Source organism: Alligator sinensis, unplaced genomic scaffold (assembly GCF_000455745.1).
Source record: "Alligator sinensis unplaced genomic scaffold, ASM45574v1 scaffold375_1, whole genome shotgun sequence".
NCBI classification, from domain to species: Eukaryota; Metazoa; Chordata; order Crocodylia; family Alligatoridae; genus Alligator; species Alligator sinensis.
In genome coordinates, this window is record NW_005841928.1 from 2817457 (window position 1) to 2826358 (window position 8902).

General features: G+C 41.3%; 1 long non-coding RNA gene across 1 annotated transcript in view; it reads left to right on the forward strand.

Annotated features, from left to right (window-relative positions):
• Positions 1-7318, forward strand: part of LOC112549559 — an 11650-nt gene extending 4332 nt beyond the window's left edge. Inside the window, exons 2-3 of the long non-coding RNA XR_003093018.1 lie at positions 5552-5745; positions 6947-7318. This is a non-coding gene — a long non-coding RNA (uncharacterized LOC112549559). The remainder of the gene's footprint in view (positions 1-5551; positions 5746-6946) is intronic.
• Positions 7319-8902: the final 1584 nt, after the last annotated feature.

Below are 8902 nucleotides of genomic sequence, written 5' to 3' on the forward strand. Positions count from 1 at the left end.
AACTCGCCAGGAGGAGGAGACTTCGCGCTGTGTGAAGATCTCCAAGCGATGTGGACCCTTGCGGACCCAACGCACCTTTCTTAAGCAGGCAACGGAGGTCTGTTTAGCTTCTAGCCTCTCCCCATCACCGAGCGCAATCCTAGATGTATCCCTATCCTATATACCCAATTTTTGAACCCACGGAGTCTTAACAGCTCCGGGGGACCTGGGAACTGAACAGAACCCACAGAGATTCAGCCAATCTGTGAGGAAAGAATTGCCGAACCCGCGGAGACTAAACCACTCCGGGGTCAAAGAACCGAGTTTGTCAGAGTCCTCCAACGAGGATTCAAGCGGAGCTGTGCCTGGAAAGCTGTCCAGCCTACACCGCGACCACCTTGGGTGTAAGTAAATAATCTTTTCAATCAACCATTATGCCTCCGTAACTGATTCTAGCTCGCGCGTACCTTACCCCCCCACGGTTTTCTCCGGCCCCGCGTGCCCGAGCTGCTAGCCACAGTCCGTGTGCGGAAAGACGGGCCCGGCTCACACATGGCGAGGATGGGATCGGGAGCCGGCCCTCACACAAGGAAGGCCCCATGGGAGAGAATTGTTTTTCTGAGCCTAAAAATTAATGACCAGTCAGTATATTGTAAACATCATTTCAATTGTACTCCAAACATAGGGCAGTGAAAGCAGGCAGCAACACCAGTAGGAGGTTGCGCTGTCCCTGACAAGGTTTTACTTGTGTGAAGCGGGGAAACTGTTAGCTCTCCCATTTCCCCTGTCTTACCAGTGCAAGACTATCTGACCATCCACCATCAAGTTACTCTGAGAGTGGGGATGAAACTGGGAAGGAAGGCACTGGAACAGCTGAAGCTCTCCTCCCTTCCCTGCCCTCCCCAGAACCACAGAAGTTGTTTATCTTTCATCCATCTGATCATACATACTGCCCTGAGGACAATAAAAATTCGACAAAACTATTTTAAAATCCTCTGCACTTTGTAGCATCTACGGCACAGCACAGCACAGCACAGCACAGCACAGCACAGAGGAACAGACTCTACATTTTGCAGAGTTTAAAAGAATAATACATTTTTTAACTCTAAAGCACTTCCCCCTCTCCCAATTCAGCCAAAGCATTTGGGTGTGTGCACATTTAGAATATACTTAAAAAAAAAGTCACAGCACAAGAAAAATAATTGTTATTAAAGACAAACCAGGGAAGGACATGATATTTGTTTAAGTGTGTGGGGAAACTGTGTTACATGCAATGTGGCAATCATCCACATTTAAATGAAATCTGAAGAAATATTGTGAAAACAGGGATATGCAGATACTATTAGATGTTGAGAGAGTGCCCTGACTTCCAAAGGCAGTCTGAACGGAAACATGATTAATCACTTGTCTTTGACATAGTGGTAGAGCACATCAAAATACATTTTCTCTACAGATACCCATTAGTATGAGGTTAATTGAGGAGGTCTTAATGAACCAAGGGCTCTCTATACTAACAATATCAATGTAAAATCCATCCTGATTTTGGTTACAGCCAATAGAAAACCTAAGTGAAAGGGAGTCATAACAGGATGGTTTTTACCCAAATCTATGAACACAGCACAATGTAGTACATCAAAGTACTCATACTTCATTGTCAAAATTACTATGCTGTCTTGTCTATAGAATGTGCACAGCCCTGTACCATGACACAGTCAAAGCATGGGTTTGGAAACCCAGGAGAACAAGTGTGTAGTACCAAGTGCACATCTATGACTACACCAAGTCATCTACTCTGCAAATTTGCAAGCCTAGAAACACATGGAGGGGCTAGGAATAAGCAAGATTTATTTTGCAGCACTGTGGCCAGTCTTGGTCAGAAGGTCCTTTTGATACCCATACCATATTTCCCAGCCCTCCCCACCATGCCCCTCCACCCTAAAAAAGAGAGATGAGACAAGGGATGAGATGAATGAGACAGGCCTACCAGCTGTATCAACCACTTGTCTTTACCATTGCATGTCTTTCAACACTAGCAATGTGCCAGAAGTTCATAATGAAGTACTATTTTATACCTTGGCTTCAGCTGCAGCATAATTAAGTCTTTATTACAAATGCTTTCAGAAGGATGAATTTTATTTGTCTTCAAAGTGTCCACTTTATCTGTAGTGATTTATAAAGTATTTTAATGTAATTATTACAGAAGGTAGAAAATCCATTTCATGGAGAATTTGAAGCTTTCTAAGGATGGCTTTGTTCTGATTTGGAATGAAACCAGAACATTTTTAATTTCTGAGAGAAGCAAAATATTTTGAATATGTTTCAGCCTGATGGGAATGTTTTATTTCAACTTATTTGTTTTATAATAAAATACCAACTAAAAATGAAATAGAAAATCAAAACATTTTGACTTGAACTCATGTCCCATTGACTTCACTGCAAACCTATAAAAAACAAAAGTATCTCCCAATATAGAATCCCATTAATATCATTTTGGCTCTGCATGAGTGCAAAGCTTTTGCCCTGCAGGCTCACTGCTCTGAGTCTTGACTTCAAAAGGACTACTTATGTGTGAGTATAATTAAATCAAGCATTTTTTAGATCTTTCTCTGTCTCTCTCTCTCTGTCCCCCACTCCCAACCCCTCCTTCACTCTTCCTATTTTCCTTTCATTTTCTCTGGATAAACTAAACTTGAAAATAATAAAAGCCAAGTATAAATAAAATTTTGTAAGGATATCAGCAACAATAAAAAGAAGCATCCTTCCTGATCTGATAAAATGGGAATCATTCCAAGAGAAGTAGGAGTCATAGTGGAGCCACTGACACAACTGTTCAAGCACTCGTGGTGCTCAGGACAGGTCCCAGAGGATTGGAAAAAGGCGAATGTGGTCCCTATTTTCAAGAAGGGGAGGAAGGAGGAACCGAGTAACTATAAGCCAGTTAGTGTCACCTCTATCCTTGGCAAGACCTTTGAGAAAATTGTTAAGGATCACATTTGTGGTGGACCAGTGGGTAAAATGATGTTAAGGGGCAATCAGCATGGGTTCATAGCAGTCAGATCCTGCCTGAGTAACCTGGCTTCATTTTATGACCAGGTCACAAAAGGCTTGGATGAAGGAATAGCGGCTGCTGTTATTTACTTATATTTTAAAAAGGCCTTTGTCACAGTGTCACTCAATTCTTATAAATAAACTAAACAGTTGCAACGTGGATTATTATGCAGTCCAGTGGATAGAAAAATTGGCTTATGGGATGCACCCACAGAGTGGTGGTGGACAGGTCAGTTTCTACCTGGAGAAATGTGGGCAGCGGAGTCCCCCAAGGCTCTGTCCTGGAACTGGTACTATTCAATAGTGACTTGGATGAGGGAGTAGAAAGCACCCTGTCCAAGTTTGCTGATGACACCAAACTCTGGGGGAAGCTGTACAAACTAGACGGCAGGGAGCAAATCCAGGCTGATTTGGACAAGTTGGGGAAATGGGCCAAACATAATAGGATGCTGTTTAACAAGGATAAGTGTCATGTGTTGCACCTGGGGAGGAAGAATCATCAATACTCCTACACTCTAAGTAACACAACTGCAGAAAGGGATCTCGGAGTCGTAGTTGACTCCAAAACGAACATGAGTCACCAGTGTGATGAGGTAATAAGTAAAGCTAACCGCACCCTTTCTTGCATAAGTAGGTGTATCTCAAACAGGTTTAGGGAGGTGATACTTCCCCTCTATGTAGCATTGGTTAAGCCGCAGCTGGAGTACTGCATCCAGTTTTGGGCACCGCACTTTGGGAGGGATGCGGATGGCCTGGAGAGGGTTCAGATGAGGGCCAACCATTTGGTTAAAGGCCTACAGTAAAAACCCTATGTGGACCAATTGGGAGACCTGAACCTCTTCAGCCTCTGCAAGAGGAGGATGAGAGGTGATCTCGTGGCCACCTACAAACTCATCGGTGGGGGGGGGGGCAAGAAATAGGGGAAACAATATTTACCAGGGCACCTGTCAGAGCAACTAGAAATAATGGCCACAAACTAGAAGAAAGAAAATTCAGATTGGATATCAGGAAAAAAATCTTTACAGTGAGGGTTGCCAAAATATGGAATAAGTTTCCAAGAGAGGTGGTACTTTTCCCTTCCTTGGGGGTGTTTAAAAGGAGATTGGACAGACACCTGGCTGGGGTCATCTGACCCCAGCACTCATTTGTATCTGGGGCAGGAGGTTGGACTCAGTCTAATAGGTCCCTTATGACCCTAACATCTATGGAACTATGAAACTATGAAACTATGAAGAAAGAATTGGGAGAAAAAACCAACATCATATTTATAGGCTCAGCAGTGCTACGCTCGCTAGCACCAAGAGCTAAAGAGACTTGGGGGTCATGATTGACCACAAGATGAATATGAGCCACCAATGCGATGCCATGGCCAGCAAAACAAACCACAATCTGGCTTGCATCTATTGGTGCATCTCAAGCAAAACCAGGGACATCATCCTCCTACTTTACTCAGCTTTAGGGAGGTGGCAACTGGAGTACTGTGTCCAGTTTTGGGCCCCCACTTCAGGAGGGATGTGAATAAGCTCAAGAGAGTCCAGAGGAGAGCCACCCACATGATCAAAGGCCAAGAGACCTAGCCTTATGAAGAGAGACTGAGGGACATGGGACTCTTCAGCCTGGCAAAGAGTACATAAGGGGGGTGTATCAGGATCTGGGAGAACAGTTGTTCACCAGGGCTTCCCAAGAGATAACTAGGTCTAACGGCCACAAACATCTAGAAGGCCAATTCAGACTCAATATAAGGAAAAACTTCTTTACAGTCTGAGTGTCCAAGGTCTGAAACAGACTCCCCCCAGATGTGGTGCAAGCACCTACTCTGTACTCATTCAAATGGTGTTTGGATGCTTATCTTTCTGTGATCATTTGATCCCTACAGACTTCCTGGCTCTGATAGGGGTGCTGGACTCAATGATCTCACGAGGTCCCTTCCAGCCCCTAATGTCTATGAAATCTATGAAATTCATATATTTTTTTTTTTCCAAACTGTGGGATTTTCACCTTTAAAAGTGTCCCGTGTGGGAAAAATTTGCAGAAGCTTGTATTAAGAGAAACAAAGAAGATTTGAAGCTGTATGTGACAGGGGTATAGGAAATGTCCATTGACTGGAATAGTGCTTTCATAAACTCTGCTTTCTTGAACAAGACAGCTCTCTTCACTTAACAAAATTCATTTGTATACCTATCTCAGCTATAAACAGAATTTCCAAGTTTCTTCATGTTTTAATTTTAATATGTAATATGGTAATATTCATTTCTTTAAATTGTCAGTAAGATATCACAATGGAACAAAATATTGATATTTTAGTATTCTCTGAATCATAAAAAGTACCTGGCAACAAGGAAAAGAAAATATTAAAGTAATAATTAGAGTGTTCTCTCTCAAATATTCAGGAACCACATCTTGAAAGTTTAGGTCCATTTAATCTATGATACCACAATGTTAACATTTTGTATACTTTAGATGACAGTACATCTTTTATAAAAGACATGTGTTTTATAAAAGGAATGTATTTTACTTGTTTCAGGATGTGGATGATTTTAATCTGAAAATGCTAAGGAGAAAATTGGTTACTGTCATCAATTCATAGAAAATAAAACTGGAAGAAATCACCTAATCCAATCTCTGTGGCAGGCTCATCCCTATCTAAAACATCCCTGATCATATTCATCTACCTGTACTTAAGGATTTGCAATGATGGAGATTTCACCACCTCTCTAGGTAAGAAAGCACAAGAGAGGTTACATTTTTATCTTACAACCTTTCTCTTGCATGATGAATGTCCCTACTACATAAGATATTTGCACATAACCCTCTTAACATTTGCTTGGATAGAGTATTAAAATGCTTAAAATTCAAAGCATGAAGTGGTTAGAAATATTATTGTCTATAGATATCACAGCAGGAAAATATATAAAATCTAGTCATAACAATGGGTAAAAGGTGACTATGTATTTCTGTAGCTCAGGGCCCCTCTACACATGCAGGTAAAGGCATGATGGGATCTAATGCACAATCCACACAGTTGAGTCTCCTGCCTTGCCACACGTGCATGGCAGGAGGCGTGATTGTCAGATCATGCAATAGATCCCATTGCACCTTATTGCCAGTGCAGGGAGACCCCGATCTCACTCCCTCAGCACCAGCAGGACACAGGCTCCCCTGGCTAGGAATCTCTTCAGTTGAGGGGTTTCCAGCCACAGGGGCACCACAGTTGGGAGATGCAGCAGCGGCAATCTCCCAGCCTTGGGGGTGTGCAGTCCCATGGGGGATTGTGGCTGTGGGGTGCTTCTGGAATCCAGAGTCAGCAGCTGCTGGGGCTAAAAGCTGCCTTAGAGTTGACAGGGCTCCCAGCTGCAGGGGAGACCCTGTTACAAGTGCAAATTAAAGGTGGATAGCAACTAGCTATAAAGTTAGTACCCATTTTTAAGGTCTAACTTTATAGCTATTTGGACCTTTTTATGGTATGATAAGTAGTTTGCACCTGTAGCTGATCTTAAGGTAAGTGACAAGTTAATTGTATGATACCAGTAATGTGTAGAGGGGGGCCTCAGTTTCTCCTTATATCTCTGCTTCCATTATAATCCCTTATAAACCTGTAATCCACGCAGTCTTTATTTACAAACAGCTGTTAAACATTTTCTGTATTGTGCACTTGGATTACAAGTTAGCCTCTTCCTGCCATGGAGATGTTTATTATGTAGGTTATATTAATGTCATAATATGGTTACATCTAACTTTAAAAATGGGTAAAAATACAACAACCTGACAGGTAGCTACTGCAATTTAGTACCTGGAAGCTATCAAGAGTGGCACTATGTATTTTTCCATAATGCTTTTATAACAATTTTACTGTGATCTTACGGTTTCACACTGCTTTATGTACATAAATATCACCTGTCTCCCTTACCTTTTGAGGTAGAAGAGTGGCAGTTGTTCCCTTCTTGAAATGTATGAAGAAATGTGTGCTATTTCATCTAATTTTCTTGAAGAGGACAGGCTAGGAAAAAAGGAAGTAGCTGTGGACTTCAAACACCTGCCAGTGACAGATTACTTCAGATCCCCTTTGGAGCTATTAATAGCCGCTGCTGTAATTTCAGTTCTTCCCAAGTGAGGAGGAAATTTTAAATGAACTCATCCGGTGGGTGGTAAGACACTCTATGGAACATCTCATACATTTTTCATTATTATTTTGTACAATTAGTTGTAAAGAAAAGCAATGAAACACAGAGGGTTGCTTTAAATTCCTTACATTCCATCTGACTAAACTTTAATTTCCTTATCAGCTTTACTAAACAATGTATCTTTTTGCTGTTTCTCTGTCCGTCTGGAGCATCTGATCTGGAGATTAAAATTGTAATAATAACCAGCTGCACAAAGTCACCCTGAGCTTTGTTAGGGAAAAAAGATGTTGCTTTCTCTCTTGAGATAACTCAGAACTAATGTAAAATAGAAGCAAAGCCTCAAATGAGTGCATGAAAGTTGTTTCAAAAAGATCTCTGAGTTTCGGTCAACCTTCTTCACTTTATCTAGATTTTTCCCCTCTCTTTTCAGTTTGCCCGTGAGGCTAGAGGGGAAGCTATAAAAGAAATTAGGGTGATTGATGGCAAAGCAGAAATGGCATTAGAACTAGTACTTTCTGCAGAGTCACAAGCTATTTATCTATATGGTTAAGATACCTCTCTGTGCGTTCTCTGCTGCCTGCTTATTTATATATATTTTTTATAATTTCTTTAAGCCAGTCCATATGGTTTGTTGGCAATTCATTTAAAAAAACCCTACATTTTCATCAAGGTCCAAATCTGTGGGCAGAAGTTCCAAAAATAGCAATGGAGAATGATTATAGTCTTGCTTAAAATTAGTTTTCTAAAGCAGCTGACATTACCACGGTACTACATAGCTCTTCCTTATGCTGTGTTAGGGATATAGTAAATGCTTTGGTAATGTTATTTTGTTATTAAAGTCAGAATTGCAAAGTTTTCAGCTGCAGCCAGTGTAACATAACAAAAATATTAGCTGAGCACTCAAAAAAGCACCAAGCTGGTTTCCTGGCACATTTGAAAGGTCATGGAAAATATCTTCCTCGGGTGTTGTTTTCAGGAGGACTGAACTGGCATAAAGAGGTATGTGTAATGTAAAGAACAGAAGACTTTTGGCAAAGTCCTATGTGACCTCAGAAACAAATTGGAGAAATGGGGGCTAGATAAAACTTCTACAGTGTGGATAGACAACTGAGTCAATAGCTGTAAGCAAAGGGTAATGGAGCCTGGAATGGCAGGAGGTTTCAAGAGGAGTCCCATAAGGGTCTGTCCTGTGCCTAGTGCTATATAATCTGTTTATTAATTATTTGGATTCTGGACTCCAGAGCTTCTTGAATAAATTTGAAGATGACATGAAACTGGGTTGTGGGGCAAATACAACAGAGGACAACACTGCAATTCTTATAGATTGAAAAGCTAGGCTAAAGCCAAAAGGATGAAGTTAAATGCTGACAAATGCAACGTCCTACACAAGGGAAAAAATAACTAAAACTATGAAAATATCAAATGGGTGACAACTGTGGAACACTTCAGAGAAAGATTGTGGAGTCTTAGTGGATCACAGATTCATGTGTCTGTAATGCGATGCAGCTACAAAAAAGGGGCAAGAAATAGGGGAAACAATATTTACCAGGGCACCTGTCAGAGCAACTAGAAATAATGGCCACAAACTAGAAGAAAGAAAATTCAGATTGGATATCAGGAAAAAAATCTTTACAGTGAGGGTTGCCAAAATATGGAATAAGTTTCCAAGAGAGGTGGTACTTTTCCCTTCCTTGGGGGTGTTTAAAAGGAGATTGGACAGACACCTGGCTGGGGTCATCTGACCCCAGCACTCA